This window comes from Marmota marmota, unplaced genomic scaffold, assembly GCF_001458135.2.
Source record: "Marmota marmota marmota unplaced genomic scaffold, marMar, whole genome shotgun sequence".
NCBI lineage: Eukaryota > Metazoa > Chordata > Mammalia > Rodentia > Sciuridae > Marmota > Marmota marmota.
In genome coordinates, this window is record NW_026000026.1 from 43,245,258 (window position 1) to 43,267,441 (window position 22,184).

The window sequence follows — 22,184 nt, forward strand, 5'->3', positions numbered from 1 at the left end:
CTCCCCTTAATCTCTATAGATCCAGTCCAAACAATCTTCCCCGCTCTTCCCTCTGATCTCCTTGTAGTTATAGTGAATGTGGATATTCTTTCCATTTTTACTTCTCCTGATGGTTCTCTGTTGTGTTGGGAATACCTATTCATGATGGACGATCACTTGGAGGTCTCTCATTCAGGGCACTAGTGGTGAAAAAGAAAATTCATAGAGCATAGGCTACAGTTGAACCCTGGCCTCTCTAGCTAAGACAACCATCATTAAATAACAGGTTGCACCAGGGTCCTCCCCTGGCTGCCAAAGGGTTTGTTCTTCTGTACATCTGACAACCTCCTAGGAGTTACCCTGATGGTGGGTCCATGAGCACACTTTCAGTATTGAGGGACCAGAGCAGAGGTCCCTGTATTAAGTATTCTCTAGAGAATTGAGAGACTGGAGAGGCTGTAAAATTCCCGAGGCCTTGGCTGCCCTCCAGTGCAATGAAAGCCATACCTCTGGACACGGAAGCTGGCTATCAGCCATGCCTAAAGCTCTGCTTCCACCCTCTTGGAATCAAGATACCACACAAAGAAATCTGTATCATCTGGCTGGAAAGAAAGATTCTGAAAGTGGAGCTACTATGTCAAAAGGGAGGTCATAGGGAGGAGAACACAGGCCCAGACCTGAGCCACCCCTGCTGAGGGCTTGGACACATGAGTGAGACCATCTTCGTCTTCTAGGCCCCAGCCAGCTGTCCCAGCTAGTACCCCATGGAGCAGAGATGAGCTGTCCCCACTGAGCCCTGCTGGACATCCTGACCCACAGCGTCATGCATTGTTATGTTTAAGCCAAATGGTTGTTGTTTTTAAGCCATAAAGCTTGGGGCAATTTATTACACAGCAATAACTAACTGATACAATCCACAGGACACCAAGTGCCTCACAGTAGGACCTGACTTGGTTCACATTGTAATCCTTCCACTGAAGTAGGACTTCAGAGGATGCTGGAGAAATGCTGAATGCCAGGAAAAGGCCAAAGTAAAAAGCACAGTGTTGTCCAGGCCAATTAAAAGCAGGAAGCAGAGATTCATTGTTTGGAGATATATTCAGTAAAAACCAAAGCAAAATAGACAAGGCTTCCCTCACTACACACATGAGCATTTGGCCTCTTGTTGGCCTCAGTCGACCCTGCCTGCTCTTCTTCCCTCTCTCTGCATTCCCCATGACTCCAGCTTCCAGACAGCCAAACCACTGGCAGCAGTGGTCAGGGAGGGGTAAATGGCTTTGGAGACCACTCGGTCAGGTGCTCAGGGTCACAGCCCAGCTTCCTGTGACTGTCTCCATGGTGATTCTGGTGTCTGGGGTTCTATCACTATCCTTTCATTGTCAAAGATACCAAGATGGGGGCCTCAGCTTCCAGGAAGCCAGGAAGAGAGGAGGTGGGAGGGGCCGGGGAAGAGGAGCATTCTAGGCTCCCCAGCAAGATTTTCCAGAATCACAGGGGTTTTGGGGTTGTGGGGACTGAAGCTCCTGGCCAGTCTTTCCTGACTCTTCCTTGATACGTGGGCACAATTTGGGGACAAGAGCTTGGAACTGGAGAGGGGTGTGGCCACAGATGCTTTGGTTCCTCTCAGGACATCTCCTCAGGACTCCCCTCTAAAGCCCTAGCATCTACTGTAGCCTCTAGAACCATCTCTCTTTAAACAAGGAGGAATAATGCCCCCAAGGGCTGGCCTTAGGGGATTGAGGGGTTGGATGTATCCTTTCCTGCTTTTATGCAAGTGGACACAGTGCTGAAATTCTCCTTCGTCTTTCCCAGAGGACCAGTGTCCTTTCTCCTTTCAGAGAGCAGAACAGGTGTTGGTACTCTTGGCTACTTGGCCACTTTCAGGTGCATTTGTGTGAAGACCTCTTGAGGACATGAAGGTTATTAGGTGGTGCCCCTAAAGGGGTCCCTGAGCTGGTGCCTGTCCATAAGCTCTTTGTTACTACTTGGTGACAAAATGGGCATTTAGACATTTTCATGGTACTGTAACACAGCTGCAGAACTCACTCCCATGGTTTTGTCTTTTACAACAGTACTAGTCCATGATACATTGGAAATAAAACCAACTTATCCCCACAGAGAAGCAGGAATGAGTCAAGAACCATGTTCTTCTCTGGAAATAGCATGAGGACCACTCCTAAGCATCTCTCAGCAGCTGCATGTCTCTGATTTTACACTTACTGGAGCAGAGAGGAAAAAGTTAAAAGTCTCTGCGTCTCATCCTTCCAAGCTTCTCCTCTACAAGAAGTTCTAAGTGTGGTCTTTGAGCCAGCAGCATGGGCCAGATACGGGAGAATATTTAAATGTTCATACCTAGGTCCCTCCCCAGGCCCTCCGACTCAGAAACTGGGGTAGAACCCAGCCAGCCGTGCCTTGACCAGACTCGAGGGGATTCAGATGCTCACTTATGCTGAAAGTCACTGCACTTTTGTCTCTACAAGAGTCTTTATTCTCTGCTTTTTCCTCTTTTTATTTTAAGTTGATGCATAATAATTATATATATTTATGGGGTGCCCTGGGCTCTTTTGATACATGTCGACATTGTATAATGATCACATCAGGGTAATTAGCATATCCTTCACTTCAAACATTTGTCCTTTCTTTGTGTTAAGAATAGTCAAGGCCCCTCTTCCAGGTGTTTAAAATACACAGTAAATCATGGCTATAGTCACTCTGCTGTGCCATAGAATACTTTATTCCTTCTAACTGTGTTTTTGTACTTGATAACCATCCTCTGTATGTCCCCCCTCCCAACCTTTCCCAGACTCTGTAACCACTGTTCGACTTTCTACTTCTATGAGATCAAATTTTAAATTTCCACATAAGATTAAGAACATGTGATATTTATCTTTCTGTTCTTAGTTTATTTACCGGTCATAGTGCCCTGCCAGCCTGCCTTGCTATCAATGAATGAAGGGATAAAAAAAAGTGGTGTATATATGCAATGGAATATTATTCAGCTATAAAAAAATAAAAATCCCACTTCTTTTCAATGTGTTTCCTCTTTCTCTACAACTCAAATTTGAATTCCTTGAGAACACAGACCCAGAATTCTATATTTTCTGTGTCTTCCACAGTTCCCAGCCCAATGCTGAGACAGGGGCTGAATAAACCAATTATATTACTGATATATTCTCTTTCCTGAAGTTTCATTGCAATTTGTATACCCCTTATTTAGCTGGGCAAACCAACAGGCAGAAGCAACATAATAAAAATGATTTTAGGAGCAGATGATATATTGTGGTTTAGATATGAAATGTCTCCCAAAAGTTCATGTGCTGAAGATTTGGTTCCCAGTGCAGTTCATGTGCTAAGAGGAAGTAGTTGGATCATGAGGGCTCTGACCTCGTCAGTGGATTGATCCATTGATAGCTGAATGGACTACTGGGAAGTATGGGAAACTATAGGAAGATGGGGCATAGCTGGAGGAAGCAAGTCACCGGGGGCATGCCCTTAGGCCTACCTCTTCTGCTCCCTGGCTCTCCTGAGCTGAGCAATTTCCCTCTGCCATTACCTTCCTCCATGATGCTCTGCCTCACCTCAGCCCAAAGCAATGGCACCAGCTGATTGATCATGGGCTGAGACCTCTGAAACCATGAGCCAAAATAAACCTTTCCTCCTTTAAGTTGTCTATAGCAGGTTTTTGGTTATAGCAATGAAAAACTCACTAACACTCAATGGTAGAATTGGGATGAACTTTCTCTTCTCCTCTTTTCCCCTTTGGCATCAAGTGGAGGATTTACTCCCTTTTAAGTCTCCTTTTCATTAATTTCACCATCCTTCAGCCCTTCCCAAACTCTGAGCTAGCTGGTTTGGGGATTTTGCATGGCCTTCCAGTCTTTTAAATTTAAAAATAAAAATTTAAGAGGTTACCAAAAGGAAGTGATTAACTCTGTCTGGCCATTTGGGCAGCGAGAGAGACTTGACATCTGTGGACATCATTGCCCACTTCAGACAAACAGGCAGCTGTGAGACACTTCTCACATGGAAAGACTCTCTGGCCATCTGCTCTAGGTGGACCCTGTAGAGGTCATCCTGTAGTGTTGGGCACCGTCCCCTCTGAGGGCTTAAGGAGTGGGACCATCCTCTATCCATATGGCAGTTGCCAGGGATTCTGATGAGGGGGCTGGAGGAACTTCTGCCCCTCCATTACTGCTCTGCATCTTGTGTTTTATCCCGCTGACGTCCTGCTGAAGTGAGGGAGGGAGGACTGGCAGATTTCCTTTTCTGACCAAAGTACAAATTTCCATAATTGTTAAGTTAGAAGGTGACATGTAATAGACTTGGGGAAACAGTTGGTTTCAAAAGTGGCTTCACTGAGGACCCTAATCCCACCCTGGGCTGACCTCACATTCTTGCCTCTCCTGGTTCTGTGGTCTCTGTCCTGACCATGCAACTGCTGCTTCTAAAGCAAGACACCCACTGCTCAGGCCTGAAATCCCCCTCTTTAGCCCTGTAAGAGCTGGCTGCTACCTGAACTGGCAGAGCTCAGGGTTGCTACATGGTGGACCTGGCTGGCAGGGCATCTCTCATTTCCTCCGTCTTCTTCCTTCTATTAAAAATGTGATATTTTGGGGCTCCAAACAGCTCTTTGGAGGAGGTAGTTCCTAAAAGCAAGTGTCCCTCATATTCGTTTTTCTCCTCCCTACTCTGAGTATTTGGGGAATAAGTGCAATAACACTGAGTATCACAGGGCACATCGGACTCAGAGGGGCAAGCTGCCCCCGGGCTTGACCTCATATCCTTGAAATAAAAGGCCACTCCTGTCTTGGTCCCTGGGTCCCTCCTGCCCTCACCTTTTCACTCAGTTCTTGCCCACATGCTCTGGTTCTCCACTGGCTGCTGTTTTCCAACATCCCAAGCTCCTTCCCACCTCAGCTACACACTGCTATTCCCTCAGCTTTGATTGTTCTTTTGCTTATCTTTCAACGCCTAGGTTCTTTGTTCTATTTGAGGCTGAGCTCTAATATAGTCTCTCCAGAGAGTCTTCTTCCTCCTGACCACATGTAGTATCACTGGCCCTCTTCCATTTTCCCAGCTACTCTCTCTCTCTCTCTGCTTTCCTTCTTTCCTGGGACTCGTTACTCTGTGCATTCCCTTTCACATTTGTGAGCATGCTTATTGCCTGCCTTCCTCTCTGAGATGAATGCTCCATAGAAGATGGACAGAGTTTGGCTGATCCCCTCCCAGGTCCTGGTGATCTCATCCACGGTTCATATCCCACACCTGTTGCTGGAACAAATGACAAATCTGGAGACAAAAGGCTCTGGGGGACTCTGCCCTCATTGGTGCAGACACAATACCTTCCATTACCTGCCATCCTTTTTGAGCCATGGTGTGCATACTCTTTGGGGAGGTGAGTCTTAGCTTCTGAGAGGTCCCAAGTAGACTTGGAAGTATATATTTTTTTTCTGCCTTCACCATCCAACTGGTTCCACACATTCTTCTGCCTGTTGAATTTCTTAGAGAACCAGCAAATCCTAAATCAGGAAAACAAACCCAGATTTTGTCATAAGCTATGTGAGCTTTAGAAAAGGCACTCAAGGTCTGTGTGGGGAGTCCCCTACTTAAGATGGTTTGACCTGCTGAGTTTTCAGCTTTACAAAGGTGCAGAAGTGATATGCATTCAGTAGAAACCATACCCAAATTTTGAATTTTGATCCGTTGCCAGGCTGGCAATGTGCAGGTTCATCCTCTCTGGAGATGCTGGGCAGTGACAGAACTGTGGCTCCCAGTCAGTCCTGAGATAAGAGAGGAACAATCAATGCTCTGTAGTATACCGTGTTGTTAAGATATTCACCATGTTAGGTATGTAAAATGCATTTTCAACTCATGATAGTTTTAGTTTGCCATGGGTTTATCAAGGTATAACATCTGTACTGCACTTTTTCACATTTGTAAACTGCTGCATTAGTTTCCTGTGGCTAGTGCTATAACAGGTTTACTCTCTCATAGTTCTGAAGTCCAGAAGTCCAATATCAGTTTCACAGGGTCAAGGTGTGGGTGGGACCGTTCGTACTCCCTCTAAAGGTCTGCAGAAGAATCTGGTCTTTACACGTTCCACTTTCTGGTGGATGCTGGTGTTCCTTGTCTTGGGACTGAATCTCTGCCTCTATCTACCCACACACCTCTGAATGTCTGTTTCAAAACTCACTCTATCTCTCCTTACAAGAATACATGTGATTGAATTTAGGATCTACCAGGATAATCTAGGATAAGCAATTTCTTTTAAAACATCTAATTTCATCATACTGTCTGCTATATAAGGTAATAACCACAAATTCTAGGGTTTGGGAGTTGAGGCCACTATTTAGCTCACTGCAGATGGGAATGCTAATATCTGCTTAGCTCGCTGAAAGTTTTTTTTTTTAAACTTTTTATTTTAATTTGTTATATATGACAGCAGAATGCATTACAATTCATTTTACACATATAGAGCACAATTTTTTATATCTCTGGTTGTATACAAAGTATATTCACACCATTCATATCTTCATACATGTACTAGGGTAATGATGTCCATCTCATTCCATCTCTTTCCTACCTCTATGCCCCCTCCTTTCCTCTCCCACCCCTTTGCCCTATCTAGAGTTTGTCTAATTCTCTCATGCTCCCCTCCACCAACCCCATTATGACTCAGACTCCTTATATCAGAGAAAACATTTGGCATTTGGTTTTTTGGGATTGGCTAACTTCACTTAGCATTATCTTCTCCAACTCCATCCATTTACCTGCAAATGCCATGATTTTATTCTCTTTTAATGCTGAATAATATTGCATTGTGTATATATACCACATTTTTTTTTATCTGTTCATCTAATGAAGGGCATCTAGGTAGGTTCCACAGGTTAGCTATTATGAATTGTGCTGCAATAAACATTGATGTGGCTGTGTCCCTGTAATATGCTGTTTTTAAGTCCTTTGGATATAGATCAAGGAGAGGGATAGCTGGGTCAAATGGTGGTTCCATTCCCAGTTTTCCAAGGAATCTCCATACTGCTTTCCATATTGGCTGCACAATTTTACAGTCCCACCAACAGTCTATGGGTGTGTCTTTTTCCCTACATCCTCGTCAATACTTACTGTTGTTTGTATACATAATAGGTGCCATTCTGATGGGAGTGAGATGAAATCTTAGAGTAGTTTTGATTTGCATTTCTCTAATTGCTAGAGATGTTGAACATTTTTTCATGTACTTGATTGATTGTATATCACTTTCTGAGAAGTGTTTGTTCGGTTCCTTGGCCCATTTATTGATTGGGTTATTTTTTGGGGGATGTTTAGCTTTTTGAGTTCTTTATATATCTTAGAGATTAGTGCTCTATCTGATGTGCAAGTGGTAAAAATTTTCTCCCATGTTGTAGGCTCTCTATTCACCTTCCTGATTGTTTCTTTTGCTGAGAAGCTTTTTTATTAATTCTTGATTTTAATTCTTGTACCATAGGAGTCTTATTAAGGAAGTAGGGCCTAATCCAATATGATGGAGATTTGGGCCTCTGAAAAAGTTTTTGATAAGACCCAAGATGATACACACACACACACACACACACACACACACATACACACACACACATACACACAGTATAGTAGAATGCTGCATGGAATTTGAACAATTCTTTTTAAATCTTCATTTTATGACTTCTAGAAGAATCCAAGAGACAATATAAAAGTGAGTTCTTGCACTGACAGCTGGACTGCCTGCATGAATACCACCACTGAAATAAGGAGGTGCATAGGGGAAATTTGTCCTGGCCTCCATCCCCTGGACATTGCTGGCCTGACAGCCTCTGCTGGTGTCACAGCCATGGACAGCAGCTGCTTGAACTTATGGATATTTTGCTGAGAAATCAAATAACAAGACTAAAACAACCTGAGGTCTGCAAGCTCAGCAAGATCACCAAATTTGCTTGGTATGCAGAATACCATTCTCTCCCTGGAAGGAAATTCATGATATCTTTCTACTGGGGGAATCCAATGTCCAAGTTAACAGTGTACAACATCCTGCAGAGAAGGAAATGCAGGCAAGGCCTGTTGAAGGTTGTGAAAGGGAGGTCAACAGAGGGGATACTGTTTTTGATTGTGGGCATGTCCTGGTACCACATGGACTCACCTGGAGAGATTAAAAGCTGGACACCTGGGCCCCACTCCCAGAGCTTCCAGTGCACTTGATCTGGGTATAACCTAAGCAACAAGGTTATTTTAACGGTACCCTGATGATTCCAATGTATAGGCTATGTTCAGGATCACTGTGTGTGAGGCTGTGGTTAAGTTATAGGCTCTGGTTAGGTGTAGTGGACCTAATGGTTTCATGTTTGAAGGTTCAGTCAGGTCACTGGATGGTGAGAGGGTTTGATGGAATTCGAGTCTTGGCAAGTTGTGGGTTTCCTTGGGAATTCTGGACACAAGCACATAACACAATAGTAAGCCTGCACATACACAACTGTCCACATGATTTGCATAGGGACGCCCGGCCTTCCAGAGTACTCTGATTTGGGAAACCAATGACGTGGTCCCAGGGACAACCTTGAGTCTTGATTGGGCTTTGTCTCAGCCCTCTACTCAAGTGCTGAAAGATCTTGCCTACCCTACAATCATCAGTGCTTCCCAGACTATAAAGTACATGTGAATCACTGGGGATGTCATTGAAGTGCAGGTTTGGACTTGATAGCTCCCAAGTGGAACCTGAGCTTCTGCATTTCTCACAAGCTTCCAGTGTCCCTGCCGAGGTTCATTTTTAGCAGTAGGACCATAGATATGGCCAGTGTGAGCATTTGGGACCACCAGGCTTGGCCCAGATGCTCAATAGGGCCCTTTCTAGTTACAATTCCAGAGGATTCTGGAGTGTCAGAGCTACCCTCTCTCTTTCTCTCTTTTTTAAATATATATTTTTAGTTGTTGATGGACCTTTATTTTATTCATTTATTTATATGCGATGCTGAGAACTGAACCCAGTGCCTCACAAATGCTAGGCAAATGCTCTATCACTGAGCCACAACCCTAGCTCTGCCACTTGCTCTCTTACTTCCCAGTCAGTCCCTAGTTTTACCCTGCTGATTGCTCGTCTCTGTTTTTCCCCAAGTGGCATTTTGACTCCCTGGAGCAATGGGTCACAATCTTGGTTTCACATTAGAATCACCCGCTTTAAAAATGCTGATGCCTGGATACCAGCCAACCCCATCAAAGCCTGATTAAATCATTTAGGGTGTGGCCTGGATGTTGGGAATCATTGACATAGAACTGTGATTCTCAAAGTATGGGCCTGGGCCAGCAGCAGGCTCAGGTTTTAAGAACTTGATAGAAATGCAAATTCTCAGGCCCTACCCAGACTTACTAAATCAAGAACTCTATGGGAGCCCAGGAGTCTGTGGTCTAACAATTGCTCCTTATGATTCTGACATGCCTTAACCTTGAGAAGTGCTTTAAAAAACTGGCTTGTTATTGGCCACCACTGAACATGTGGGAAAGACAAGGGATCTGCTGTGATTTCTCAGGAAGCCTTTAATGATAAAAGGTGGTAACAGGCGTTCCTGACAAGGCCCTTAGGACCCCTGGAACAGAGGACCCCTGTGACTTAGAGTTCTTCCCAAGTCCCCACACTCAGGGGCTGTCTACTCTGATGGCTTCCATGGGCCACCATCCAGCCCTCTGTGCATGACTATTTAAATAAAGCCTCAGCTGAGTAATATTTTCCACCATGTAGCACAGAATTTTCCTTAGAGTCCTTTGGAGCTGCCAAGGGTCATGTTTCTCAACTTATCTATGACTGTCTGGGACCCAAGTGCCTGGGACAGATCTCTTATCGCTCTATTTTTTCCCCTTCTAATTGAGACCTAATTGAGTAGAAGCTGGGAGGGAGGAAGGGTGGAAGGAAGCAGGAATGGCCTTGAATGTCCCTTGCCCTTGCAGAGAAACCATCTGGGTCCCTTGTAATCCATACAACCCCTCATTCTATATAAAAGGGTGTTACCAGGGAAGGCAAGCCTGTTGCCCAAATCCATGATAGTCTCAGGTCTTAAATACAAATCTCTGGGACTGGCAGTCTCATTATGTCTTTTGTGGGGAGGTTTCTCACCACCCCCTCCATGTTCTTTCTTCAAAGTTATCAGTCTGCCACCCTCAGGGATTTATTCCAGATTCAAGGTTAGGAAATTCACACTCCTGGGTGCCTGTTACCTAAAGCACTGGAAGGGCAGTTTGTAAAACATATCTTGAGACACTGAGACCATGGTAAACAACAGTGTCCCCTGGGCAGTACAGGCTTCCATCAGTACCTGGCAGATGGATTCCTTTCTTTAGGCATAGGACAGAGAAGACTGGAGCAGGTGGCCTCGGAGAGGGACTGTCCACTTGCATTACCATTGTCTTTATGCTGTTCCTGGGACATGCCCTCTGAGGAGTCATGCTCCAAGGGGACACCTGTATGTGGGGATGTGCTTGGGTAGAGAGAAGAGTTGTTTCCACAGAGTCATTGAAGGTCTGGCCAGTCTTGCTGGGGCCCTGGGTTCTCCTGATGGAAGCACAGGAGCTGGTCTTTCTTCCATATATATTTTCACCTTAACCACATGGTGGCTTCCCGTGTTGGGTGGTTACTGGAGGGTAGACCTGGGCAGAGAACCGAGGGAAGCTGCCAACTGCTCTATGGCTACTAGTTAATACATGTGATAGCCTGTTAGAATTTCTGGGCAGGTACCTGGCACCCATCAGGGGTACATACAGATAAGCCAAACCCAATTTAGGCCAACTTAAGAGTGGGATTTGGTTGGGGGACTGGCTGTGTTGCATATGGCAGTACAGCCAGCCTGTCCGTTAAGCCCAGGAAAATGCTTGGGCTTGAGTATCCCTTACCACCTATGAGTTGTGGGAGCTTGGAAAGCTACATGATTGCTCTGTGACTCAGTTTCCAAAACCATATATATTAATAGCACATTATTTGTCGTGAGGATTGAATGAACTACTGTACATAAAGAATGTGGAATTCAGTGGTTGCAAAGGGCTAAATAAGCCACATTTTGTTCCTGGAAAAGGGTCTGCTGTGCTGCAGACCTTCCCTGAACATAGAGAGTCTATGTAAGTCTGAAGGCAGGGCTTGTACTTTGGGGATGGCTGCTCATACTGAAATCAATAGGGTGTGCCCTCTGCTGGTACATACTCACCCCAGGGGGAAGGACTTCAGTGGCAAAAATGAAGAGAAAATAATACAAGTTAAAGCTCAGAATTGAATTTGTAAATAATTTTTCAAAGATGCTGGGAACCTAAGGGCAGGGGATCTGCAACAGGCTGTGTGAGGACAGCAACTGTGAGGCTTTGGACCAGTCACTCTGGCCTAGGGAGGGGCCCTTCAGTCTCCTTGAACCTTTCTGGGCCCTAAGTAGCATGCACATTTGATGATATCTTCATAGGGAGGACACAGAGCATATGGGTCATCAATCCAAACCTTAATGGAAGGTGGCAATGATGAGAACCAGGCAAGGGGTGCTCATCTCAGGATATAACAGAGTCAACAGATGCGGGGCATAATCTGGAGAGTTCTTGCCAATACCTGGGTGCTCCTCTGTGTGCCTATTACCTCCCTCTGAAACTGCCATTTTATAAGTTCCCCAGGGAGAAGAAAGGAAAGGGAAAATCCAGATTAGATCAGAAATGATTGAGTTGACCTTGTCGCTGAAGGTAAACTCATCTTCTTACCCCTATTGAAAGAAATGGCAATACAAAATAATGATTAAATGATGTGGTTGAAGAAAAAAATGTTAGAGTGATGTTCCTGTGTCTTAGAACTGCCACCTGTTGATCTTCCATAGGACTCTTGACTCCCTGTCAACCTGGCATTCCCACTTCTAAAGTTTTTGGCAAACTCCATCCAAAGGATAGAGACAGCTTCAAAGGGGAGCGATTGTATGAAGAAGAGCATTTTATGAATGTCAACCCAACATACGAATGTTAAGAGATGGGGTTAATAATAATGGGCAGAATTAGTCCAGGGAGAGGAAAGCATTAAATGTAGAGAGCACTAAGGGGAAATTGTCCTGAGAGGATACCTCCAATGCTATTTCTAATTGGGCTCAGTTTCTGTGTCATACAAAGCATTTCCTGTCATAAACAGATGAATAAATGACTCTTGAGCAAATCAAATTGACTAATTCCTTTAATCACTTGGCTTTTTTTTCAAGCCCATAGACACTTCCCTGGAAATTTCTAACAGGTTATAGGCTTGATACCAAATATAAGCATGTCAAAACTCTGGGTCTGCAATGCTCAGAATAACATGTTTCCAAAGGGGACTTCACTTGCAGCAGAGGAGGTCCACTGCTTTCCTTTACTGGGTTGGCCCTTTCAGGATCATGCATTTTAGCTCCTGGGTTGCCTCTTGCCCATTTGATTCAGGGTCTGCCTTTGTTGCTTCCTGTTCCCCAAGAGGACTGCCTTTTCTCTTGCCCCCTGACATGTTCTGAGGTCCTTCTGGAACCTCACTGTGTCTCATGATGCCTGGAGAGGTTTAGAAGATTTAGGATACTTTAAAAGTTTTGCTTTTGAAATTGGGTGAAGGAATTTGGATTCAGTTTCTGCACACTTACCATATATATAACCCAGCACAAGTTCCTGAAAATAACTTTGATTCCTCCTGAGTAAGATGGAGATGCTAATGGCTCCTAATGGAAAATCCTGTTCTGGGCAGGGCTACCTTGTTGCACACTTCCAGGGGTCCACTCATTGTGTTTTCCACATCATCAGTTTCTCCTGAAATACAATGGCAGTGGTGCCCTGGAGTCATGTGATATGGTCATTCTGAGGATGAGTATGAACATAAGGCTCACAACCCAGTGCCTTTCAGTTCTGTTCAGGTGCAGCCTCTGATGGTAGCTCAGTAGCACCTGGGACTTACGACCCTTCATCACTAGCTCTCCTGGCTGGTGAGACAAAAGGACTGTGTCATCCCAAAGGCTCAACCTCATGGGGTGTCCCAGGGAGTGCTGTGATCTCAAGTTGTTGTTGGGGAGAAGGGAGTTTTTGACCACAGATTTGAATCTCAGTGTTGGAGCCCATGTGAGACAGCCAGGTGTTTCAGGAAGGAGAGACATTGTTCTCACTTGCAGCAGACATGGCCAATCCTACTGCACTTTGGCAAGAGATGCCACATAATGTGAGCTAACCCTGTCTTTATCTTTTCCATCAGTGTTCAGTCTGAGATACTTTGGTGTACCCAGCTGTCTGTTTCGGGCTCAGGTATCATGGTCAATTAGCTCTTTTGGGCAAAGATGAGCCATGCTAGTCACAGCATGAAAAGACTCTGTGCCTGTTCTGGTCTTGCCCAGTAGGGGAATGTGGCTCAAGTGTGACAACCTCAGTGAGGATTAAGCAAGATGGACTGGCGGGGGGTGTCAAACATCTGGACTGGAATCTCTGTGACCTCTGGCTTCATACATGTTGGAATACCCCTGGAATACTACTTCTACTCCCAGTACCCACATTCTGTTCATCTATGAGCCCCTCTGTTTACTCAAGTTCTTCTGAATTTGGCTTTCTTAATGGGAATAGACTTAGCTCAGTACTAAAGTATTTACATTGCCAAACATTTGAAATTTCCTCTTTGTATCTCCTCTATTCCAAGTACACTGTGCCAATGCTTCCACTTAACTACAATTTTGTTTTGTCTTTATTAAGGGTATTTGGATATGTCTTCCCCTTCTACATTAGGTGCTGTTTGAATTAGGGAAATGGTCTTTATCACCCTTGCAGTGCAGAGGACACCCTATAAATATTGATTTACTAGATATGATTTGTCTTTATATCCTCATCTAGAAAACATGATTAGTGACTCAACAGGATTACCAAACTCCTATTCATATCTGTAGTAGACACAGAAATGCAAGTCCAGGTCCCTGTTGGGTAAGAACTTGTCCCCAACCCTGGACAGTATGATCAGCAGGTGAGTATAGCCATCGGCTCCATCAGAGTTTGCTTCAGTTGCAGAGAGTCACCCCATCTTTGATAGACGTTTCCAGGGATGGCCTATGTCAAGTGACAAAGTGTAGTGAGGCTATAAGGGCTTGGCCATTTCAACTGGACCTGGGGCAACTCTGAAAGCAACATGCATTCCAGAACTTCTGGGTTGACATGACTTTGTTGGGCTTTCCTCATGATTTTTTACCAGTCCTGCTTCTTCACCCTTCCTTTTATATACTGTGGATCCTTAATGAGAATATAATTCTCCAAATTTCACCTCAGTGACTATTTCCTCTGTAAAATTAGCCTATAGAAATGTCTGCCAGGGGAAGAGGCTGATGAAAGGCAATCCCATTTATGAGTAAATAGTAAATATTATTTAAAAAAATGGGGCTACCAGGGGAGTAATAGCCGAATTAGGAGCTGAACTTCCCTTGGTGACCCCTTCCTTTTTTATATAGAAGAGAAGAGATACTTGAAAAGTCTTAAGAAGACTAGAGTCAGTGTGCTCTCCTCCCCTCCTTTTTATTCCACATGTATTAGCTAGCTATTGCTGAGTAACAAAGCACCCCAAATCCCAGTCTTCATGAATCATCAGATTAGCTGGATGTTTCTTCTATGGTTAGTTAGTTAGACTCTCTCAGACATTTTTTCCATCTTCTATGAATTGGTAAGTTATGTGGCTGATTATGGCTGGGTATCTCTCACTTGCTTGGGATCAGCTGGCTTTTGGCTGTTCTAACATAGTTTTGGAAATTCTCAGCATTGTCTTCACTCTATGGAAGGCTATAGTTCATGCTTGTTATCATGGCAAAGGCAAGAGTCTAGAAAGAGTAAAACCTGCAAGGCCTCTTGAGGCCTAATTTCATCACTTCACTCCATCTCTTGATCACTACAGTCACATTGAAAGTGGTAGGAACACAAAGGATTTTTAAGGCAGTGAAATTACTCTGCACATTGTCAAAACTCAGAATGTACAACACCAAGAGGGAACCCTACTGTAAAACTATGCTCTTTGAGTGATGATGATGTCTAGAGAAGCTTCATTGATTATACAAAACATGTCCCTGTTATATGGGTTGTTGATTGTGAGTGATGCTATGGGCACGGTAGCAGAGGGATATCTAAATTTTCCACTAACTTTGCTGGGAAACCAAGCTTGCACTAAAAATAATCCATTAAAAACCCTGAAATCCCCAAACAAAAACAAAAACAGGAGGGATATATGGACCACTGATGCAATCAAAGGATCCAGCAGGTCAGATGTCCATGTTTCTGTTCTGTTGACCCCACTCTCCTTCCTGGTGCTCCTCACTCACTTGGGTTCTTAGGTTAAGTGGTGGAGGGGACTCTTATGGAAGAGGAGTGTCTGGGGTCCAAATAATTCAGGTGCTCTTGTATTTGTGCCCTTCCCTCTTTTCTCTCATTCTCTATGTTATATACACATGGGTGCAAGAAGGCAACTACCCTGCTTTCCTCCTAACGCACTGTGAGTACCAAGGAAAGGACCATGAACACAGAGTTCAGACATCTTGTCTGCCTTTCTGTCAGTCTCAGTGTAGTGCACATACAGCTGTGATCACCACTTTTCCTTCCAATTTCCATTTGGCTGGAGCAGTAACGTGATCTTAATGAATGATGCCACCATTTACTCCCACACTCTGTTAACCATGAAACCCGCTGCATGGTATCTTGGTGGCACCTATGAATTTCCTATTAAGTTTGTGTGATTTCTGTAAATTCTATTTGTATTTCCCTTGATTTCCCAGCAGAGTTGCTTGTGTTAGAATTATTATGTGAATTCTCTTCCCATTTCTTTCCCTCCAGAGGCTTCCCCCTTTTTTCTCTTGTATTTTTTACACTTTAATGTATTGATTTAAAATTTTTTCATTCTCATTTTTAAATTAATATATGGTGATATTGACCTTTTTGGCATAAAATTTAATTTTGTTTTGACCATAATTCTAAGGGTGTCAATATATGTATCAATTCACGTAACTACCATGATCAGGGTAAGAATAATTCCATTGTCTCTCTAAAACTTTATCTGCAAAACTTACAGTTCATCCTCTTTCTACTCCTAACTTTTGGCAACCACGGATCTGCTTTTAATTACTACTCTTGCATTTTTTTTAGTCTATCAAAATAAATGAAATTATACATTACATAAACTTCTGAGACTGGTTTCTTTCACTCAATATAAGGGTTTTGAAGTTCATCCAAGTTAATGCTGGTATCAAAAGTTCATTTTCTCCCCTGAGAAATAGTGTTCCATTATAGAGAGGTACCACTTTGTTTATCTATCTACCCATTCAATTGATTTGTTTTCAATTTTGGAGATCAGGAATAGAAATTCAATAAACATTTGAATACATGCATTTGTGTAAACACAAAATTTTCATTTCTCTAAGGAAAATATCTAGGCATGGAATTTTTGGACCATTTGGTAAACATAAATGACTTCTTAAGAAAATGACAAACTGTTTTCTGGAACAGCTGAATCATGTTGTATTCTTCCCTTTAATGGTGTTTCACATACTTGTTATTATTGGCAATTTTTAGAAAAATAACAGCTTTATTGAGATATAATCTACATGACACACAATTCACCCATTTTAAATCTATACAAATTCAGTGGATTTTAGTTCATTTGTTCATGGATCTTTCCAACCATCACCAATTTTAGAACATTGAAAAAAATTATTGGTGCACTATAATTATATATAATAGTGGGATTTATTGTGACATATTCATATATATAACACAATATGATCAATTTAATGCCTCAATACCTCTCCTTTCCCTTTCCTCCTCCTTCTCCCTGATCCCCTTCCTCAACTCCTTCTCCCTGATCTCCCTTCTGTTTTCATGAGGTCCATCCTAAACCTTTTTTTTTAAACTTTTTTCTCTCTAGCTTCCACAAGAGATATAACATATGACACTTGGCTTTCTGAGTCTGGCTTATTTTGTTTAACATGATGATCTTTAGTTTCATCCATTTCCCTGCAGTTTTTACTCATTTTATCACCTTAAAAAGAAATCCTGTGGGCTGGGGATGTGGCTCAAGAGGTAGCGCACTCGCCTGGCATGCGTGCGGCCCGGGGTTCGATCCTCAGCACCACATACAAACAAAGATGTTGTGTCTGCCGATAATTAAAAAATAAATATTAAAAAAAAAAGAAATCCTGTAAGATTTATCTATTGCCTCTCAATCTCCTCCATCCCCAACCTTGTCTCTCAGTGCTAAGTAACTACCAACTTACTCTATGTCTCTTTAGGTTTGTCTATTTTGAACATTTTATATAAATCTATTATATAATGGTTGTACCATTTTACATTCTTACCAACATTGTGAGAGTTGTATAAATTTTCAATTTTAAAGATGTGGGATATCTTAAAGAATACCCAAATCTTCTTAGAAAAATTCAGCAAAGTTATAGCATGCAGATTAACACATAAAAAATCAATTATATCTCTAACTTGTGATGACAAACAAGATTTATTTTCATTTATTTAGATCTTTTATTTATTCAGCAATGTTATAGTTTTTAGTGGATAAGTCTTGAATATCCTTGGTTAAATTTATTTGTAAGTGTTTTTCTTTTTCAAGCTATTGTGCAAGGAATTGTTTTCCATTCATCTTTAAGATTTTCCATGTCTTCATCAACCCTTGATTTATCTAATTTTTTTTATTATAGACACCCCACATTAGTGAGAAGTGATATCTCATTGTAGGTTTGATTTGCATTTATTTAATGAGTAATGATGCTGAGAATATTTTCATGTATTTGTTTTCCATTTGTATATTTTTTGGAGAAATATCTAAATTCTTTGGCTATTTTAAAATTAGGTTGCTTATCTTTCTTTTTTCTATTTGTAAGAGTTCTCTGTAGATTCTGTGTGCAAGTCCCTCCTCAGATATCTGATTTGCAAATATTTTTCCCATTCTGTGGTTGTCATTTTACTCTCTCAAAATGTCCTTTGATGCACAAAAGTTTCTAATTTTGATGAAATTCAATGTATCTATTTTTTTATTTTCTTGTCTGTGTTTTTTGTATCAAATTTAAAAAATCATTGCTGAATCTAAAGTCATGAAAAATTGTTTCTATATTTTATTTTAGAAGATTTTTACTTTTATGTCTTAAATTTAGGCCTTTGATTTTTATGTAGAGTGAGAGGTAAGTGCCTGTCTTCATTCTCCTGCATGTGTATATTCAGTTGTCCCAGAACCATTTGTTGGAGAGTTTTTCCCTACTGCTATGTTGATAAGCATAGCAGTCTTATCACAAATCAATTTACTATAGATGTATGGATTCATTTCTGGACTCTCAATTCTCTTTCATTGATTAATATATTTGTTGTTCTTATATTGGTACCATATTATTTTGATTAGATTTGTAGTAAGTTTTGAAATCAGGAAATAAGAGCACTCCAGATTAATTTTATTTTTTCAAGGCTGTTTTGACTATCTTGGGTCTCTTGTAATTCCATATGAATTTTAGGATCAGAGTTTTCATTTTTGCGAAGTATTCCTTTTTATATTTCGAAAGATATGGAGATCTCTCTCTCTCTCTCTCTCTCTCTCTCTGTCTGCCTGTTTCTCTCTCCAGGGATTGAACCCAGGGGTACTTAATCACTGAGCTACATCTCCAACACTTTTTTGTATTTTATTTAGAGACAGGGTCTTGTTGAGTTGCTTAGGGCCTCACTAAGTTGCCGAGGCTGGCTTTGAATTCCTGATCCTCCTGCCTCAGCCTCCCAAGCTGCTAGGATTACAGGCATGCCCCAGAAAGCCTGGCTAAGGCATTGTATTTGTGGATAGATTTGGGAAGGATTGCCATTTTATGATATAAAATCTTCCAACTCATGAACATGAGATTTATTTTCATTTATTTAGATCTTTAATTTATTCAGCAATGTATAATTTTTAGTGGATAAGTCTTGAATCTCCCTGGCAAAATTTATTTGTGTTTTATTTTTTTTCAAGCTATTGTGAATGAAATTGTTTTCCATGTTGACTTTGTCATCACTAGTTAGAGATATAATTGATTTTTTATGTGTTGGTTAGTATGCTGCAACTTTGCTGAATTTTTCTAATATGATTTGGGTATTCTTTAAGATATCCCACATGTATGAATATGGAGAATACCTATAAAATACAGACATTTTACTTTTTTTCTCCCAATTTGGATACCTCTTATTTATTTTTCTTGCCTTGTTGCTCTGGCTGGAATTTTTAGTGCAATGCTGAATATCAGTGGTGAAAGTAGGCATTCTTCCCTTGTTAGTCACCTGCTATGTTTCAGATATGGTGTTCACAAAAGCTTCATGACTGGAATCTTAGTCCTTAGTTTGGCAATGTTGAGAGGTGGTAGGATCTTTGAAAGATGGACCCTTGTGCAATGTAATTATGTCATGGGAGCACTTAACTTGAAAGGGATTAATGTGGGAACTTTGTTAGTTCTCATGAAAGAGTGTTGTTATAAAAGAGCAAGCCTGGCCCCTGAATCACTTTGGCTTCCACTTTTACTATGTGATTATTGGCATGACTACAGCCATCTTCCTTTCTCCACCTCCATTTTATGACTACTGTTTCTGTTCTTAAAAAATAACTGCCGTTTATGTCCTTGAGAAATAGAAACTGTGCACATGTCTGTTCTTGAGAAATGGAAACTTGCTTTCCATGAAATCAGGAGATGCTGGCTATGTCAATTGTAATGGCTAATCTATGGCCATAATTTGGCCTATTCAAAGTAACTCTTGGGAGAAAGTTGTTGTTCTCTCTGTGCGAGACAGCCTGTCAGGTTCCTGACAATAAATCTGCTTTTCCTTTTGTCATTGATATATCTATGTGATCAGTCCTGTGCCAGTTTCCTTTCAGTGATCTCTTCCACATGGGCTCCCAACATTATGAAGCCATGTGAGGCACTCACCAGAGGTCCCTTCAATGTTGAACTTCCAACCTCCAACATAGTGGGCTAAATATCTCTTCTTTATAAAATACCCAGCCCTAAGTATTTTGTTATAACAGAAAATAAACTAGACCTTATCTTAGGATAGAAGATTTCAGTCATTCAACATTGAGTATAATGTTAGTTGTGGGTTTTTCATAAATGTCTTTTATCATATTGAGGAGGTTCATTTCTATTAGTTTTTTAAGCATTTTAACATGAAAGGGTTTTGAAATTTGTCAAATGCCTTTTCTGTATTGAATGAGATGATCATGTGATTTTTAAAAATTTAAACTACCAATAATGCATATTATATTAATTGATTGTGATATTGAATTACCATTGTATTTCTAGGATAACCCCCCACCCTTGTAATGGGATATAATCTTTAATATGTTTCTGCATTTGGTTGGTAGTATTTTGTTGGGAATTATTGTATCTGTTGCATTGATCTATCTATCTAGGATATTTGCCTATAGTTTTCTTTGGTGTCTTTATCTGCCTTTGGTGTGAGGGTAACACTGTCCTTGCAGAGTTATTTAGGAAATGTTCCTTATGCTTCCTTTTAAAATAAGAGTTAGAGAAGGATTGTTTTTATTTTTTTTCTTAAATATTTGGTAGAATTCATCAGTGAAAAGGCTCTGGACTTTCCTTTGTTGGGAGGCTTCCTATCACATATTTAATTCCTTTACTTTCTTAGTCATCATTATATTTTCTATTTCTTCTGAAGTCAGTTTCAGCAGTTTATGTTTTTCAAGGAACTTTTCCATTTCATTCAGGTTATCTACTTTGTTGGTGTACATTTGTTCAAGGTTGTCTTTTATAATTCTTTTTACTTCTGTAAGAGTGGTAGTAACAATCCCCACTTTCATTTTTGATTTAAGTTATTTGAGTCTGCCTTCCTTCCTTTCTCTTTTTTTAGTTTCATCAATTATTTTGATTCTTTCAAAAGAACAATTTTTGGTTTCATTGATTTTTTTTCTTTTGTGTTTCTATTTTGCATTTAATTTATCTCCACCCTATTAATTTTCCTTTCTTTTCTCTTCTAGCATTTGATTACCTTTTTGCTCTAATTCCTTAAGGTGTAAATTTAGGTTATTGAGTTATTTCTTCTTTTATATATATATATATATATATATTTTTTTTTTTTCAAATTGACCTTTAAATTTCTTCTTTGCTCCATTGGTTGCTCTTCAGTCTGGCATGGTGGCACATGTCTGTAATAATCCCAGTGGCTTGGAAGGCTGAGATAGGAGTTCAAGGCCAGCCTCAGCCACTTAATGAGGCCTTAAGATACTTAGTGAGATCCTGTCTCAAAATTAAAAAAAAAAAAGGGTCAGGGGGGCTGGGAATGTAGGTCAATGGTAAAGTGCCCCTGGGTTAAATCTCCAGTACAGGAAAAAAAAAAAAAAGAATATGCTATATAATTTCCACTTATTTGTGAATTTGACAGTTTTTGTTAGTGTTATTGATGTCTACTTTAATTCTATTGTAGTAAGAGCATATACATAAGATATTTAGGAACTTTCAAAATTTATTCAGACTTGTTTTAAGGTCTAACATACGGTCTATTCTAGAGAATGTTCCAAGTTCAGTTGAATACGTTCTATATTTCAGTGTTGTAGAGTGGAGTGTTAGGTAAACATGCAGTTCAAGTCCTATTTCCATACAGACCTTCTATCCTTTTATTCATTATTGAAAGTGAGCTATTAAAGTCACCAGTTGTTATTATAGAACAGTCTGTTTCTTATTTCAATATTGTCAATTTTTGCTTAATGTCTTTTGTGACTCTGATGTTAAGTGTGTATATGTCTATGATCATTGTAATCTTTTTAAAAATTCATTCTAATTTGCTATATGAAACAGCAGAATGCATTACAATTCATATTACACATATAGGGCACAATTTTTCATATCTCTTTTTTGGGATTGGCTAACTTTACTTAGCATTATCTTCTCCACCTCCATCCATTTACCTACAAATACCATGATTTTATTCTCTTTTAATGCTGAATAATATTCCATTGTGTGTGTGTGTGTGTGTATATATATATATATATATATATATATATATATATATATATACATATATATATATATATATATATCACATTTTCTTTATCCATTCATCCACTGAAGGGCATCTAGGTTGGTTCCACAGTTTAGCTATTGTGAATTGTGCTGCAATAAACATTGATGTGGCTGTGTCCCTGTAGTATGCTGTTTTTAAGTCCTTTGGGTATAGACTAAGGAGTGGGACAGCTGGGTCAAAAG